The following is a 19083-nucleotide window of genomic DNA, read 5'->3' as shown; positions in this document are numbered from 1 at the left end:
CATTAGCCATCTGGGAAATTCAAATCAAAACCACACTGAGATAACCACCTTACGCCAGTTAGAATGGCAAAAATTGACAAGGCAGGAAACAACAAATGTTGAAGAGGATGTGGAGAAAGGGGATCCCACCTACATTGTTGGTGGGAATGCAAGTTGGTTCAGCCACTCTGGAAAACAGTGTGGAGGTCCCTTAAAAAGTTAAAAATTGAGCTACCCTATGATCCGGCCATTGCACTACTGGGTATTTACCCCAAAGATACAGACGTAGTGAAGAGAAGGGCCATATGCACCCCATTGTTCATAGCACCTCTGTCCATAATAGCTAAATTGTGTAAGGAGCCGAGATGCCCTTCAGCAGATGACTGGATTAAGAAGTTGTGGTCCATATATACAATGGAATATTACTCAGCTATCAGAAAGAACGAATTCTCAACATTTGCTGCAACATGGACGGCACTGGAGGAGATAATGCTAAGTGAAATAAGTCAAGCAGAGAAAGACAATTATCATATGATTTCTCTCATCTATGGAACATAAGAACTAGGANATTAAGTAAGGTTTGGTTTTTATCTACGTTTATAAAAAGAGCATTGCCAAACCAAATATTCAACCCAGAAGGATCACAAAAATATATAACCTCTGCAAATTAAAACAGATCTTTAAAACATCTTAAACCAAGAGAAATAGTAAAGGCACTTGAGAAACTACTAAGAAGCACTTCGTTTTTAGAATTTTACGTTCGAAACATGAGTCTGGAATTTATCCCCATGGATGAGAGTTGAAGTTGCAGGAGTAGGTAAGATTACCAAAGAAAGTCCTGAAGGAAGGAGCTGGGCAAAGGATAAAAGTTCAATGGAAATTTCTCCAACTGGGTGTCGAAGGCATTAGGCAAAGCTGAAGAGACCAAAGGACAAGCCGGGGAAGTTGGAGGTGAGTTGGGTGGTGCAGTCAGTGGAACGGGCGGTGAGGACCATGAGTCAGTCTGGACGCTGGAGTTTAGTAGGCTAGAGAGAAGGTGGCACCATTTGCTGGCATCTGAGCAACCAGCCCAACATCTGCCCACCACTGACGCAACTCCCACAATACATTTACATGTCTTCGTACGGGCTCTTTCCACAGGCTGAAAGAGTTTATATATGATATCGGCATGACGATTTTTTTCTGTGAAGTTAAATACAAACACTGGCAACATAGAAATCATACCCTCTAAATTCTTAAAGATGTGTCAGCTTACCTTGAAAAGATGTTTTATAAAATACATGGGAAAATGCACCAATAATAAGCAACTTCATATATACCCATATCCATAGCTATGAAAATCCATAGCTATGAAATCCATAGTCTTTTTTTTTTTTTGACAGAGACAGCCAGCGAGAGAGGGAACACAAGCAGGGGGAGTGGGAGAGGAAGAAGCAGGCTCCCAGCGGAGGAGCCTGATGTGGGGCTCGATCCCACAACGCCGGGATCACGCCCTGAGCCGAAGGCAGACGCTTAACCGCTGTGCCACCCAGGTGCCCCTGAAATCCATAGTCTTATTAAGTAACATTTTTGACCAGAATAAAACTCAAGAAAGTGGCACAAAGATACGTGAACAGTCAAGAAGCAGGTGAAATTCAGTGTGTATGCTATACTGTGTACTATAGTTTTGTTTTGTTTTGTTTTGTTTTGTTTTGTTTTGTTTTGTTTTTTGTTTATTTGACAGAGATAGAGACAGCCAGCGAGAGAGGGAACACAAGCAGGGGGAGCGGGAGAGGAAGCAGCAGGCTCATAGCAGAAGAGCCTGATGTGGGGCTCGATCCCATAATGCCGGGATCACGCCCTGAGCCGAAGGCAGACGCCTAACCGCTGTGCCACCCAGGCGCCCCACTGTGTACTATATTATGCTAAATACCGTCCCCCAAAAGGATCCATGTTCTAATCCCTGGAATCTGTGAATGCTACCTTATATGCCAAAGGACTTTGCAGATGTGATTAAATTCAGGATCTGGAAATGGGGAGATTATCCTGTATTGTCTGGTAGACCCTAAATGTAATCGCAAGGGTCATTATGAGAGAGACAAGGAAGATTTGAGTAATGAGGAGAGGAGGAAGGAAGGGATGCAATCCTGGAAACAGGGGGTTGAGGGTGAGGTGTGGAAGGAATCAAAGAAGCAGATTGTCGTGTACAGCCTCCAGAGGAAACCAGCCCTGTGGACACCTTGATGTCAGCCCAATAAAACTGTTTCCAGACTTCTGGCTTCCAGACCCATAAGAAGATAGATTTGTGTGAGTTTAAGTCATGGTATTTGTGATCGTTTGTTAGAACAGCAGGAGGAAACAAATGCAGACACTTTTTTGGAAAAATATTCACCTTTATAGCACAACATGACATTGTATGTTTTTCTCTAGAAAAACCCGTGCAAACGTGCGAGCCTCTGTAACAGGTGTTCCTTGAGAGGAAGCCTTTCTCTTTTTCAGGCCACCTCCGCTGCAAAGAGCTGGGCTTGGAGCGTCTGTGTAATGAGCATTTGGTCCCAGGTCAGCAGAAGGATCGGGTTCCGTGGGTGGGTGAGGACAGGAAAGTGGAAGGGAGAGCTGATGACACTGGGTGAGAAAGAGGGGGTGGGGACGCTGCCGGGCACAGATCAAAGCAGGAGGGCCCCAGCAACAGGCCCCCCACTCTTTGTTTGGGGCTCAGAAAGGTTCCTTCAGGACCCAACTTGAGGAGCATGTCCTAAGGTCAGCAAGTATTGTGGTGGAAGATAAGAAAAGAACCAGAAATTTCTCAAGTCTTGAAGACTTGAGAAAATGTGTGCTTCGTCTTCAAATGTCATCAGAATGCTTGTTGTCCTCAGGAATCATCTCGATGATAAAACAAAGAGAATAACTTTCAGAAAACCACAATCTGATTTTTGGAGTAACGCCTACAGCCCAGTAAGCAAGCCTCCACAATGACCTGCTAAGCGCTAGAAGGCCTGGAGGACGACACTGAACTGCTAAGAGTCACGTACACAATACACTGTGTGTGTTAACACGCCGGATAAAGAATGCACGAGAAGTCTGTGAGGGGGTTAAACCACCCACAGCAAGCTTAGAGAGCTAGGAGAGGAAGTGGTGGGCAGTGCCCAGAACCGGAGCATTCAAGGGCAGGCAGAACAAGAGACACCCGGGGTTGGGGGGTGGGGGGGAGTGGAAGGAACCATTAGAGAGCCAGGAGGGAAAAGAGGAATATGGTGGGAAGTCCGAAGGCAAACAGGATCGACGCTATCGAAAGCAGAAGGTAAGGACGGAACAAATGAGAGTAGCAATGAGGGAGTCACAAGAACCTAATTTCCAAGGGGTACTGGGAGCACAGCCAGGGAGCAGGGGGCGGGAGGGAGTGAGAAGCAAGCTGGGAGACAAGAAAGGAGGTGCCTGACAAGGTGGTGAGGAGCAGAGGGAAGACCAGTCCCTGTGACTGAGTCAAGATGTCTCACACCCTCTGGGCCTTATGTGTCATAAGATGCACCCCAAGAAATGTATCACTATGCGTAAACACTCCCCTATGCAAATGATTTACTTTCAGAGTGAGGCAGGAAGGAAGGGATGGAAAAATTAGAGACGATTAGGTATCAATCTTAACTATCTACGTTCTGAGATGATTTCTGGAAATAGTGAAAAGCGGGGGAGTTGGAGCCAGTGCAGGGGGAATTGTCCATGACCCTCATTTTAAAAGAATCCTTCTGACTGCACTTTGCAAGAGGGAAAATGGAAATGCAAGACGGTTAGGAGGCTGTCGCAGTAATTGTCAGGAAAGTGATGAGAAGGAGCCTATTCGTGGGCAGAGGGGGCATGGGGAGAAACGAAGGAGGGATTTACAGAGACTCCTCAGAGGGGTTGTGGTGAGGAATAGAAGGAGAGCACCAGGGACAGGAGGAGGCAGACTCTGGGGCGGGGGGGCTTAGCCACTCTCCGAGGTGTCCCTCCTACCTTTCCCTGCTGGAGGGCAGGCTCAGCCGAGGCCGGACTGGGGAGAGGTAAGTTGTACGTAGAAAGTAGGAAGTGACAGAAAGCACCCGGATGACCTCAGTTTTCTCAATGAGTCATGAGGTGAGGCTGTCTGCTGAGAGTGAGGGGGCAGGAGTTAAGAGGAGTGCTGAGGGCTATAAATAGTCTTCTGACTGATGAGCGCTGAGGAGTGAGAGTGTGAGCCTTCTCTGAACGCCTTAGAAGCCTGACGAAGCCGCTCGCTGGGTACCAGGCACCTGCTCTGTGACCACTGCTGGTGAGGCCAGCTCCCACAAAGAGCCGAGAGACAGGTGCACTTCATATGCCTAACTGCCAGAGCTGGGCACCCACGGAAGTCTCAGTCACAGTTAAAATAGTGTGAAGGCCTCAAAGAACCTATTGATTCCAAAGCAGTAGCTCTCTAAAAACTGGTTTGGATTTTAGTTGTGGATTTTTTGTGTTTTCAAAACCTATGGCTTGTATATATAAATATACATACACATGTATAGAATGAATAGTTACCATAATACACACACGTATATGCACACATAAATAACGATAGCCACCAGGGGTGCCCGGGTGGCTCAGTCGGTTAAGCTTCTGCCTTGGGCTCAGGTCATGATCTCAGGGTCCTGGGATCCAACCCTCCCTCTACCTTTGCCCCTCCCCCTCGACTTGTGCTCTCTAAAGAAATAAATAAATAAAATATTTTTAAAAATTAATTATAGCAACCATTCATTCAATATATACTTGCTGAACACGTTCTATGTGCCAAGAACTATGCTAGACACTGGAGAGACAGTAATGAGCAAAAACAAGATGTCTACCATTATAGAATGAACAGCCTGATGGATAACACAAGGAGGCATTCAAACTGATGTAAAAGTATAATGTGGGGGCACCCAGGTGGCTCAATTGGTTAAGCGTCTGCCTTCTGCTCAGGTCATGATCCCAGGGTCCTGGGATCAAGCCCCATGCCAGGCTCTCTGCTCAGCAGGGCGCCTGCTTCTCCCTCTCCCTCTGCCTGCCACTATCCCTTCTTGTTCTCTCTCTCTCTGTCAAATAAATAAATAAAATCTTTTTAAAAAAAGTATAATGTGATTAGTGCTGTGAAGAGCTACACACAGTGCAGTGAGAAGGTATAATCAACACAGGTCAGGGGTTGAGGGCAAACTGATTCTATCCTGCCTTAGGTCATAGATGGACATGTCCATGTTCTTCTCCCTAACTACATTAGGATTCCTTTAAAGTGTGGATCACTGCCTACTCTTTTTTATTTATGGAACCTGACACATGACCATGCACACAGCAGGTGCTCAATGTGTGTTTAATGGCTGATCTGATGCCATGGGATGTTCATCAGCAATGTTAGTGGCCTTCCTTTCACAGGAAAACTACAGATGGGCATCTTAGTAATAATGGAACAGCCCCATCATCTTGCAGATTTGGCAGGAATTCACTCACATGCCACTTACAGACTCTCTCATCCCTAAAATGTAGAGTGTCATTGACATTTTTCCCTTTAAAAGAGCACAAATCAGTGTTCTTTGTAATAATGTACATTGAGGATCTATATACTTGTTCCTCCTTAGTTTTCAAGGCAGCTCCCATTGACTGATACAGGTTATAGGGGAAAAGGGGAAGAATTGTTTAATAGGTACAGAATTTCTGTCTGGGCTGATGCAAATTTTCTGGAAATGGGTATTACAGACAGTTGTACAACATTATGATGTATTTACTGCCACTGAATATACAATTAAAATTGTTAAAATGGTAAATTTCATGTTGTGTATATTTTACACAATTAAAAAAATCCAAAAATAATTCAAGCTTGGGAATTATAAAAATTGAAAAATATACTGGTCATGAATAAGTGTCACCTATTTCTTAAAGCCTTTCAGTGGTTCCCCATGCTTTTCTGATTAAAGCCCTCTCACTACATCGAGGCTTCTCATGGACTGGGTCTTGGTCCTCCTCTGTTCATTCTTGAACTCTATGTTCCAGACAGGCCAAAGAGCTTGCAATGCTCCCATCATGCATTTCTTTTAGATGCCTTGATGCTTTATTTGCACACATTCCAGTCTCTGGGATGCTATTCTCAGCCCTAACTCTCCAGCTGGAAAGAACCTTCTCATGTACCTGAGCCTAGCCTCCTCTCGATAACTTGTACCAATGCCCATTTCAAACCCTCCCCACCCTCATAAAGAAGTGACTGCTCTCTCGCTCTCTCGCTCTCTCGCTCTCTCTGTCTCTCTTTCGCATCCTCACTTGCCCCAGTGTAGATCATTATTATGGCAAATATAATATTTAATGCTGTAGTTCATTTATAGGTCTGTCTTCTGTACTATACCATGGGGCGCAGGGGCAAAACCTTTGTTTTACTTATGTAGCATGATGTTAAGACCTCTGGCTCGCACTGTGTAACCTGGGACAAGATATTTAACCTCTTCTAGGTCAGTTTCATCTTCCATACAATGGGAATAATAATAGTCTCTGTGTCTTAGAGCAGTTATGAGGAGTACATGAAATAATGTGCATGAAGTGCTCAGAAAGGGTTTGATACACAATCAAGTGTTTGAAGAGAGGAAGTACATAAGCAGTAACAGTTGTTCAGTGTTTTAAAGGTTGAACATTTTAGGTCAAAAATTGACAAGAAAAATAAAAATCCTAATCCAAAATGTTTATTTAGAAAGATGCATGAAGAAGTTGAGTGACCGGAAGAAAGAGCAACATCAAGAACTTCTTTTGGTGTGTGTGTGTGTCATTGTGTAGGCAAAATACTTCTCAGGGCTTCCCAGGTTCAACTTTCTGCCATAAACTCTTCCATTCTCTTCAGAGCCAGCCTAATCATGCTACAGAGGTCCTTATAATTAAAATATCATAGTCACCATAGGAAACAAAACAAAAACTCAAGGAAACCAATCAGAAAGGTTTATTGCAAGAGGCTTCAATACCAAATCAGTGGAAGATCCTCATTCTTTAAAGAATGTTAGATGGTCCTGCTATAGACACTTTTGAGTACATTTTCTATACTGACCCACTTACAGCCAAATTTTGGCAAACTAGTCTCACTGCTGGAAGTCAAATCAGAAAGTAACCCTTTCTAAGTCAGCCTGGCTTTGGATGTGGATTCTTATTTTACATGAATAGATGCTTGCTATTTTCAAGGTGTGCTGCTGGTTCGTGAAGTGGGGACAAACATTATGTGACACATACACATCTTCTCTTACAAGGCAAAACTCACTGTAGTGGTCATTGCCTGAATCCTTCTGTCCATACATGATTCTCACGCAGTCCCGTTAAACCTGACTCCAAACCCAGCCTCAGGGGTGGAGCTTGTGACCCAGGCCTGAGCCTTCAGCTTGTCTTATTTCCTTGTCCACTGATGTTCATGGATCACATGGCTCTAGTCAGAGCCAAATGAGATGCAATGACATTTTCCCTGAGTCTTCTGGGAAAGAGACTCTCACTCATAACCTCTGATCTAAAACATAGGAGAACAAATCAGGCTAGCAGGGACCTTTCTGGTACCCATAAAACTTAAAGCTGAAGTCAACATAAAGAAAGCCAGAACAAAGAAATAGAGATTAAAAAAATAAGCAGGTGCTACTGATACGCTTGAGCACCGAATAGAGCTGTACCTTAGGTTAGCTCTTTCAGCTTCTGAATCAGTAAATTCCCTTTTTGACTAAGCTAGTTTGGGTTGGGTTTTTCTGTAACTGCAACTAAATAATCCCAACTGGCATTCATCAAAGCCACTCTTTCCAAACAGGAGCTCCACACTGTGATTCCCTAAAAAAGATAACTGGTTTCTCTAGAGAACTCATATATGAATGAATCGGGGTATATTCAAGAGAGTAAGTGTCTGGGTAAGAAAATCTCTCCTTTGGGGATGCCTGTGGTTCACATTTCTGTGTGGGCCAGGAAACTCCTATAAATTTCACCTGTTGACACATTTTCTTTGCAAGCATTTTGCTATTTCAGGGGGAGGAGCCGGAAACAGAGGTGGAGAAGGGAAGGCGTGAGGCAAAATATGAATGATTATGCAGGAAGCAATATAGCTGATGGCCTTTCAGCAAAGGGCTGGCATGTGGGTACATGCGGTGTGAATTCACAGTGGAGGAACTAATCAGGCAACGTTATCTGATCTGGAACAACAAGAAAAAGAAAGAGTCTCTTTCCTTTTCCCCTGATTTGATATGTCTGAAAGTCTTTACCAAGGTAACAGGCTGGTAATGAAAGTATCCAACCAGACACTTCGACTTTGGATTGTTCTAAAGTGTTGTTTTCCAGGGACCATTTGTCATTTCATTTTCAGAACGAAGCTGGATTTTGGTTCTATAAAAACAGGGCAGGTTCTGGATTGAAAACAAGAGTCAAACATGCTGATGCTTGAAGATAAAGAAGTACAGAGTTGCACAAATTCTTCTGAGTAAGAGAGGCTGGTCTCAAGCCTGAGGCTGAAGAGGCTGTGGGAGCAGAACCAGATTCTGTGAGGTTATTTCTTCCATGAAAAGATAAAAGCCCGAAGCAATAATCTGAGTAACCTAAGTCCAAAGCTGCTCCCATGGAAAGCAGCAGAGCTTGCAGGAAGGGGCTTAGACCTTTGGTAGCAGGACTGGTTACATAACTTGCTTCCATCCCTAATTGGCTCTGTGGCCATAGATAAGTTAATTTTCCTTTCTGAATCTGTTTCCTTGTGTGTAAATTTCAGTTAGGTTCTCGAAAGAAGTAAATTCATTGAATTACATCAAGAGTCCATGGCCCATAAAAACTCAGATAAATGACAATGGCCCAACTTCACTGAACTTGGAGAGACTTACCTTGAGGGTAGGGCTGAAGGTATCTAGACATGGAGACCCTGTTCATAGTTGGCAGGCAGAGGGGCCAAAGTTCAGTTTCATCTTAATGTGATTTTTTTTTTTTTTGCGGAGTATCAACAGAAAAACACCAACTTGAAGCCAAATTTCTGCATTTCTGTAGATTCTTCAAAGCTCAGCAAAATTTTGTCCCTAAACCACTGAACAACCAACTCTATAACTTCAAACTGGGTAGGCATAAACTTAAAAGATTTTTATTGGACCATCTGTTTCTCCAGAGCAAGAAGTGAGTCTTCTTCCTCTTTTTAGGCAAGATACATAGCACGGTGCCTTATTGATTGCTCAAGGAATTTTATTCTCTTGTCTAGAAAAATGAATTCATCCTTAGGGCAACCAAACTGAACTTCTGTTGGAATGTGCTCAAAGTGAGAGGGAGGAAGGAAGAAGAAGGAGTAACTTCCTTGGTATATCAGTTAGGGTAAGGTTAAGCTGCTGAGGGGTAACAAAGAGACCCCAAAATTCAGTGGCTTAAAAGAAAACAGAAATGTATTTCTCTACCTTACAATAGGTCAGAGGTGAATAAATCTGCTACACAAGGTCATTCTGAAATCCCCAGGGCAGAGTCCTCACCAGCATGATCAAAGCTGGATCACTGGCTTGAGGACATAAAAAAAGAGCCTGGAGAAACACACACACACTGTTTTAAGGACTGAATCCAGAAATAGCACACTTCACTTCCACTCATGTTCCATGAGCAAGAACTCAAGTCATATTACCCAGCAACTAGAGAGGCTGTGGAAGGAATGCACATTCATTAAGAGGATTAAAGATGAGCCACATGGAATTTGCAAGGCATATAGTTGATAAAGGTCTTGCATAAGAAGATATAAAGAACTATCAATACTCAATAATTAGAGAACTAACAACTTAGGAACAATGAACGAAGGATTTGAACAGCCACGAAAGAATATAAACAGATGGCAAATGAGCACATAAAAACATGCTCAACATCAGGAGTCATTAAGGACATACAAGATACCACAACACATCTATTAGAATGCCTGAAGTTACAAAGATAGATTCTATCGGTTTTTGGTGAAGACATAGAAGAACTAGAACCCTCATACATTGCTAGTGTACCAATCAAAATGGTACCACAAAATGGAAACAGTTTGTCAGGGTCTTCAAAAATTAGATGTATACCTACTGTATGAGTCAGTCTTTCTGTCCCCAGATATTTACCTGACAAAAAAAAAAAAAGGCATATGTTCCTACTCAGACTTATACATAAATATTCATTGCAGCTTTACTTATAATATCCAAAACCTGGGAACAACCAAATGCCCATCAAAATTTGGAACAGATAAACAAATGTTGTAATATCCATCTGTTGAAATATAACTCAGCAATAAAAAGGAATGACCTCTGGAAATACACAAACAGCATGGATGAATCTCAAAATAAGAGTGAAGAAAGATCACAAAAAAAAGGAAGCTGTATGCAGTATAATCTCATTTATATAAAATCCTAGAAAATGAAAATGAATGTACTGTAATAAAAAGAAGATCAATGCTTGTCTGGGGAAGAGGAAGTAAGGAAGAAAGGGACAGAGATGGGGAGATCTACAAAGAGTTACAAAGAAACTTTATGGAGTGATGGCTGTTTTCTATACCTTGACTGTGATGATGTTTTCATGGGTGTAGAACATTTGACTTCTTAAATGCGTACAGTTTTTAAATGTGCAGTTTATTGTATGTCAAGTCTACCTCAATTTAAAAAGTATATGCCCCTGGGAAGCCTGGGTGGCCAGTGGGTTTTGGCTCAAGTTGTGATCTCAGGGTTGTGAAATCAGGCCCCACATCAGGCTCCATACTCAGCATGAAGTCTGCTTGGGATTCTCTCTCCCTCTATCTCTGCCCTTTTCCCCTACTCTCTACCACTCTTCCTCAAATAAAGAAATATTTTTTTTTAAAAAAGTGCATGCCCTTTATTTTTAAGGATAATTAGACAAACAGAATTTAGTGGTCAATCGTAAGTAACCTCCACATACAGTTTCTTTGTGTTACGTTGACATCAAATTCTGGGAGATGCTGGACCAGAGGAAGGGAGACTATGAAAGGAAGTTTCCCGATGAGAAATAAAACTTCAGAGAATGAGCTACAGTTCTAGCCCCAGCTTCTGGCTCCTGTGCTTCTCAAGCACCAGCCAAGTTTCCATCTCTGGTCCCGATTCCACACAGTGAATATACCCCATCTGCACCAATCCCAGTAAAATCCCCACCCACTATCAATCCACAGCACCTGGGACTTTGCACCCCAGTCTCAGCCCTGCCTTCCAGACCACACCTTGCCCTTAAGCCCTGCCAGCTCTTCAGTTCAGTCCACTGGCCAAGTTCCTAGCTAGGTCAATGCTGACCTGGCCCACTGGGTCATTTCACTTTCCCAGACGTTCCCAACAGAGTGAGAGAAGCTCTCGTATGTGCACCACACTGAAAACTTGCTGAAGACATTTCCCCAGAAATTTAGGTAGCATCAATGGGACTTTCTCTCAAAACACCCTTTCCAAAGACACGTTCCAGTCTAATCCCTTTGGCAGTGGCATGCTCCTAGCCAACAGCACTGCACATTCATTTGGGCGACAGTCTGAAATCTTCTTATGTGAAAGGCTGAAATATATAAAGGCATCATAAAGGAATTCTAGAGGGCTTGGGCAGGATTATTCTAAGAATTTTATCCATCCACTTCAAGAAATTTCTTCTGTTGATCTTTAGGATTACTATCGAAACAGCCAAGGCTTTCCCTGATTTATCCCAGAATATCTTCCTTGTCAGTCGTGCAGTCGTGCAGTAGTCTTGCCAATGCAAAGGGTTGTTGTTGTTGTTTTTTTTTCCTCTGACTGGCTCAAAGTGGGATACCAGAACTAAGTTAGAAATAAGCCTGATAAGAATGAGAAGATGTAAGGATTATAATTGGTTCTCATAGACTCAGTTCAGGAGAGCTGGGGGAAGTGACTCTCATCTTCCAACATGTCCTCAGGCATAGCCGAGCCCACAGTATACAAACATCCTCCATTTAGAGGCAAGACTTCTCTTGGAAGGAGGGAGGGAGAGAGAGAGAGAGAGAGTGTGTGTGTGTGTGTCCGTGTCTGTGTCTGACTGTGTATCTGTGTCAAGTATGCTCGGGTTAGCTGAGCTTGATCCATGGGAACTGTGCTAACTGGAATAGAGAGACACTGATGAATCAAGGGAATATGTGAGAGAGGAGACAGAGCACAGAAAATGCCAGAGGTTAGCTAAGTTGAATTCTGGGACAATGAGATCCGGGCTATCCTGTTGCCCGAAAGCCTTACCTCTTGGGTTCCCCAAGCAGAATTTGCAAAAACAGACTGCAGCGAAGCCTTTTCTCCAGCCAGAATTCTTAGTAGGCAGTCATGTGGGGGTAATTGCTCCTTTGTCTGGCTCCCACTCCCTCCTCACGCTCAGCACCTCTGACTTCTGCCTGACTGGAGAGAACTACTGCTGCGGTTGGAGCCTGGTAAAGTCAGTGGGGTCGGGGAGAGGGAGCCTTACTTACAGAGGCACTGCCACTCTGACAAAGGCCTGGGTGTCGTACCTTTCCCTGTGTGGAAAAAGGCAGGAAGGAAACTGGGAGTGACTGATGTCTCGCTGATGTCAGGCCCTGTGCTGGGTGATTTCTCCTTCAATATCTAACTTAACTCTTACGATGCCCCCAGGAGATGGGACTCCTCCACCCCGTTTCCATAGAATAAGGGGCCACAGAGAATAATTTACAGAATATTAAGCCTTAAAAGGTTAAACAAGTTGCAATAACTTCACAGCTACTCTGTGGTGGGCTGGAGCGCTGTTTGCACAACTGTCCGGGTGTGGGAGCTGACTCATCCGTGGTAGGGGACCTAAACCTACTGAGCAAGGTCCAGTGTCCTTGGGGACATTCACCCAGGGATGAATGCTATCCAGGTCTTCTAGAAAGACAGGGAGGGAGAGATCTTGATTCTGTCTCAGGCCACCAGGATATTTTGGTGTGGAGCCTCTCATTTTCAAATGATTTACAAGAGAACAAGATCAAGTCGACTTCTTTTGCTATAGACTCTTTTTTTCTTTTTTTCATTTTTTGAGAGGTTGTTGTAGACCAAGATTTTAAGATGTTTCATTCCAGTCCAGAAGCTAATGAAATAAAAATAGAAAAGCAGAACTGAGTAGCAAATAAAGGAAATTAATTTAATAACAGATTTTGCTCGGTCTCTCGGGGCCTGCCCCAACGAGTATTCCCAAATACTTTTGGAGTGAGAGAACAGCCACAGGAGGCAGAAACTATTATATATGTATTCAACACTGGCACACAGCTAAACTACACTTCCCAGCCTCCCTTGACATGGAGGGGGGGCCAATGTCCAGCATCAGTCCTGCTCTGGTCAGTGGAAAATGAGCAGAACTGATATGCGTCAATCCCAGGTCATAAAACCACGTGCAATCGCGCATGCGCTGTTCTCTTCCCAGCTGGCTGGAAGAGTCAACTCTGGGGACTGTCTTGGGAGCCACGGGATGGAAGGAGCTTAGGCCCTTGACTCACATTGTGCAGGAGAGCTGCCCGACGAAAAGTATCAGCCAGGACTGTTACATATCAAGATAGAAACTTCTAGTATACAAAGCTGCTAAGGTGTGGGGATTTTGCCGGGAGAGCAGGTAGCACTTCCTTAGCTAATGCACCAGAACCCTGGTTCTGCTTACCTTCCCAGAGATCATGATGTGGCCCCCAAAGCACTAGAGCCCCGAGAATGACAAGTACACTCCCGGGCAGGGGGCAGGGGGCAGGGGGGGGCGCAACCCTCTCTACCTCTGAGCTTCCAGGCTTTTCCTCACCTACAACTTGCATCCCACCTACAGGAAGTGTGGAGAGATTTTGGAAAACATGTTCTGCTTATGATTTAGAAAGCAGAATTCAGTTGTGCCACCAGGAACATACTTCATTAGAGGATTAAGAAAAACATTTGTTTTCAGACCTGTTGTGGGAGAAAACCAAAGTGAGAAAAAAAAAAAAAAGAGTGAACGATAGGGGTTTTATGTCGTTTTATTGCAGTAAATAAAAAGTAGGCAAAACAACCACTCACCGCCTGCCAGAAATCCTCGAAAACTTGCTTTTGTGAATACAGATTTATGTGTACCCAGAATCAATTGTTTGGGTGCAATGTGACATTTTAAAGAGCTTGATGGTGTTTTTCCTTTAAACGCATTAAATTCACCCTTCCTTCAAATGTGCTTAGTCTGGTAAACACTACCTGTAATTATCTAAGCAACAAGTCAGCTGCGTTTCGGTGTCTGTCAAATACTACGGATTTCCACTGTGTGGCACTACATTTAATGAGGATTATTAAATCGGTATCCTTCCTGGTCCATGACGGGGGGGTGAAGTCTGCGGTTGGACGGAAGTCTCAACCGCAGTCAGGTGATGAAAGGGTGGCTGTGAAAGGTGTGTCTTCTCCAAGAACAAAAGAAATCCTGAAGGAGAAGGAAGCAATGAGGTGACAACTTGAGAGGAAGGGATTTATACCAAGACCTCCGGTGCCCAGCTACCGTAAAGCTCTCTGAAGGCTTTACCCGGGTGCGTAGCGTAAGCAACCAGGGATTATCACCAGAGCATCATTTCTTTTGTCAGGGTGCAGAAAGAGAAGATCGGGCGAGGCGCCTGGGTGGCACAATGGTTAAGCACCTGCCTTCAGCTCAGGGCGTGATCCCGGCGTTATGGGATCGAGCCCCACATCAGGCTCCTCCGCTGTGAGCCTGCTTCTTCCTCTCCCACTCCCCCTGCTTGTGTTCCCTCTCTCGCTGGCTGTCTCTATCTCTGTCAAATAAATAAATAAAATCTTTAAAAAAAAAAAGAAAAGAAAAGAAAGAGAAGATTGGGGCTCTCCCCGTGCACCTGCCCAAGTACAAGAAAGCCAGGAGATCGTCTGAACACCCTATCTGCACGCAGAGCCAGAAGACGTGTAAAAACAAATTGCTTTCCCTTTCGACCCATGGAGAAGACACCCAAAGGTGACATACTGGACCTTCAGAGCCAAAAGCCAGAATAAGAGGACCTGTGCTCCATTGCACAGGTGTCTTTAAGACACTGCAATTTGTGCGTAGCTGGCCCTTTAAAAACAGCTCTAGGCCAGAGCCACTTCATCCAACAGAATTATTCAGTTTGTTTTAGCAACTGCTTCCCTGCCATGGTCTCCCATTACTTCATCTGCATTCCCCAGATGCTGACCCTGTCCCCCTCTAAGCCCACAGCATTCCCCCCCACACACACACACCCACACACACACACACCCCACCGTGGCTTTCATAATCTCTTAGGGAACTCCCAGTACTGCGCCCCGGCGGCCCCACAGGATGCCACCTCTTGGGTCACCAGTGGAACTTGATGCCCTTCCCCAGCTTCTCTGGTTGCAATCCTACCTGCCCCAGATTTCAGGCCTGCGTCAGAGGCTGCTACAGGAGGAGGCAGGGAGGTGACCCTGTTTGGTCCTTCCCCAGGCTGAACTCCTCCATGCAATTTCAGACAGCTAAGAATAGTCCTGAATCCAGGGGTCGCTTAGTAAGGTTGCATTTAGCGGGCTGCGAGGCCAGGACTGCCAGGGTCTCTGACCAGGGGCTTAAGGCCCTAGTTCGGTGGTCTTTGCATGACCAGGGAGTCAACAACACGCACACTCTCTGCCGCTGTTGAATAGCGGGCTTCAGGGATATAGCTAGAGCACCTTTGGATGCAAGAGACAGAGGGCTGATTTGAAACAGCTTAAAATAGTTAATCGGCTAGGAAATAAGATGGAGTCCAAAGGAGTAGCAGGACTTAGCAGAGCTGTATCCAGAGCTGGTTCAAATGCAATTGTTGGGGACCTCTCTCTCTCCACCTTAGAAAGAGAGACTGTGCATGACAAGCAGGATGTCTGTGAGGAGGCAGGACTTATATATCCCAACACGTAGCAACTCAAGAGAGGGGGGCCAATCTATCCTGACAGCTCCCGGAGAAAATGCCTGGAGAGGAGTCCCATCGGCCCCGTCCAGGTCACGTGATCATCTCTGAGCCAATCACAGTGATTAGCCAGACCTGAACCCACAAACCCACCCGAAGGCAAAGGTAGAGGCCAGGAGCTGCAATCAAAGCATATTGGAGGGTTCACTCTGCAGAAAATGGGGCTTGACAGTAGCCTTCACTTTGCTATGACCAGTCGTCATTTTCAGACCTAGCCTTAGGGGCCATGGATAACCACTTCTTCCTATATCTACCATCCAGCATCCCCCATTCTCCAGGTTTTCCTTTTCACTGGGCCTTTGATTCCCAGCCTCTTTTCCTGGCCTTCCTCGCCTCCCTGGCCTCTTCATGCTACAGCCCCAAAGCTCAGGCCCGAACTCTCTCTCTCTGTTGCTTTCCATCTGCACTCCGTTGGTAATCTCATTCTGTCCTTATCTGGCATCTATTCATGGTGGGCACCAAATTTACATCTGACTGCTTCCTCTCAGGAGCCCCAGACTCCACTTGGAGTCCTCCCCCAACGTGGTCAACCAAAAAGCATCTCAAATACACAGTTGCAACACTGAGCTCCTGATCGGCCCCCCCTTCTCCTTGCCATTAATGATAAATGGCTCCATCCATGTGGTTGCTCAGAACTAGTGACTCTAAAACATCTTTGTCTCCACTCTTGCTCATATGCCACATCCAGGTGATCAGCAAATCATGGCGTTCCATCTCTGAGTATAGACTGTATTACTCACCTTCTCCACCATTGCCAGTCTTGGCCAAGTCATAGCACGTCTCACCCGTATGATCACAGCCGCCTCCTAACTGGGCGCCCATCCCTGTCTTGTTCCTCTTTCTCTGTTCGCTCAGCTCCGCAGTCAGAGTGAACCTACAAACATAATCAGACAACAACTTCCTCTGGTCAACACCCTGAAGTGACCCTCAACTCACTCAAAATAAAACTCTTACGAGTAGTCTGCAAAGCCCTACACAGTCTCCCCACAAACCACCCCCTCATTTCCTCCCCCACAGTTAACTGCATTACCCCACTCCATCAGTTCTAGCCACACCAACTTCCTTGCATTCCTTTCATTCACCAAGCAAGATTATGCCTCAGGGCCTTTGCGCTTGCCGTTCCCTCTGTCTGGAGTCCTCTTTCCCCGGATGTCTACATGGCTTCCTTCCTGGTGTCCATCAGTTTTTTAATTAAATATCCCTTCTCCGTGAGACCTCCATTGACCACCCCAATCTAGAACTGCAAACCCCTTTCTGCCTCATATTTCTTGTATTCCTTCACTGCTTTGCTTTTTCTCCATAGTAGTGGTTAAATTCTAACACACCTATTTTTTTATATATTTTTAGTTTTTTTATTTTGTTTAATTTTCCCTTATTTATTTTAGTCCCTGTCTGTTTCCCCAGCACTAGACTCTGCTGGGGGAGGGGCTTTTGTCTGTGTGTTCAGTGCTGTAACCCCATCACCTAGTACTGGTATAACCCCTAGCAATTTGAGGAGTGAATAAAATGGAGTGACTTTCTCAGTCCTCCAATCTGGCCCCCATGGGGGTGTTGTAATCTTCATTTTCCCCTTTTGTCTTGCCCTCTGAGTCTCCTTTGCCAGGGACAGGAGGCAGCACAGAATTACAACCCAGGCAGGAGCAAGATGGCAGCCTGTGAGCAGGAAAGGTGAGGCCAGACCCCAGAGGGGCATGCAGGAGGGTTGGCCAGCAGGAAAAATGTGGTGGGCTATGACATTCCAATCATGGGAGGGGGCCCAGTGGGCAGCATCTAGACTGGGCCCAGTGGTGGGGCCTGCAGTAGTGGGCGGGAAGCTGCATGGCCTCTGTCCTTTGTTAGGCTGTTCCAGGGCAGATGCCAGGTCCAAGCAGGGCAGACAAGGAGACAGAAATCATGAGACACGCTGAGGTCAGAATGGATAGGGGCCAGAACACAATGGCCAGCAAGCTCTGTCACGGAGGCAGGGGATCTGTCACCCTTCCCAGTCCGGGCTGGTATGAGCTCTTCGAAGATGCCAGGCTGTCCCGGCAGGGCAGCGCCTTCTCTTACCTTAAAGTGTCAGCCCCTATTTCTTTCACTTGGCAGGCTGCACCTCTTCAGGCGGAACCCCTATTACTGGTCTGGCAACCCCAGGACGGCCGCCCCCGCTGGCTCAGCTCCTACCAACAAGAGGCCCCACCCCGCCTCCCCCAGCTGCAGCCAGTCCGCTCACTCGCTTGGAGGAGACCCGCCTCCCATCTCCCCAGCACCCGCAGCCATTTTTTTCTAGCATTATCAAATGTAAAGTTACCTTGGAGACCCTCCAAGTCTGATATCCTCATTTTCTCAGTCGGAAACCTGGGCGCAGGGGCTTGAGATCGCTGGCAAGGGCGGTGCCCAGGGAGGATGCTCCTTGCATCCTGTCGAAAGTGGTCTCCATCCCAGAGGACGGGCTACGCATAGGCCAGGCCTGGGTGCTTAACCTGGCAATTAGAAGCTCTCTAATGCTCCAAGAATGTGCAGCGTGACGGGTCAGATAACACAGCCGCACTGCAGAGGGGCATGCTTATGTCCCCCTCTTGCTCTGCTCTCGGCTCCCCATTCCGTGATGGGATCGGGTGAGGACACTCCTCTGCCTGATGAAAATCTCGGCCCTCGCCAAGCTTGCTGCTCTCTCTAAGCTCATTATCTGACTGGCTCATACTTTCCCAGGGGTTGCAGGGAGGAGGAAAGGTAATTAAGTGTTTTGCTTAAATGGCCTTTTCAGTTGACAGAAATAGCTGCCCAGGGATGTGGTGGCCGCTCCTTCCCGGTTCTCTCCCTGCAACTGCTGGGCGGCAGGCCGAGTGCAGGCTCCGGGGGCCCGGGATGGGGACTGATAACAGTGCAAAGGCCAAAGGGAACAAGGCTGCTGCCTTCCCCCAGGTAATCCTGAAAGTGGATCATCAGCAGGCGGATAATGGAGAAGAGGAAAATAAGCCCAGGTCGGCCTTCTGCCCTCGTGGAAGGAAAGTTTCGGACGCCACATGTGATCAGGCCCACAAGAACCAGGGCTTTTCTCGCTCCTCCAGTGGCCCTCTGTTGGACCAGCATCCTGTGTCTAAGTCTCTTCAGTGGTGATGGGTCATGTCCCTTTGCAGCGCCCAGTAGTCACTGCCCTTGGAGAATGCATTATTTTGGGAGAAACGATACTACCCAATGGAGCCCTGATTGGCGGGGAATGGGACAGGAGCCGCAGGCAAAGTACAGGGTGCATCTCCCCCAGACTCCATGATTCCAGCCGT

The 19083-nt window shown here is 45.9% G+C and overlaps 1 long non-coding RNA gene across 1 annotated transcript; it reads right to left on the bottom strand.

Moving 5' to 3' along the window:
• Window positions 1–10671: 10671 nt before the first annotated feature.
• LOC117803751 lies at window positions 10672–18463 on the bottom strand. Its single transcript, XR_004627800.1, has 3 exons — window positions 18111–18463; window positions 16561–16694; window positions 10672–12969 (listed from the first exon to the last, which is right to left on the bottom strand). It is a non-coding gene; the product is annotated as an uncharacterized LOC117803751 (long non-coding RNA).
• Between the last annotated feature and the right edge of the window lie 620 nt (window positions 18464–19083).

This window comes from Ailuropoda melanoleuca, chromosome 9 (genome assembly GCF_002007445.2).
Source record: "Ailuropoda melanoleuca isolate Jingjing chromosome 9, ASM200744v2, whole genome shotgun sequence".
Classification (NCBI taxonomy): domain Eukaryota; kingdom Metazoa; phylum Chordata; class Mammalia; order Carnivora; family Ursidae; genus Ailuropoda; species Ailuropoda melanoleuca.
This window is presented reverse-complemented; position numbering and strand designations above follow the sequence as displayed.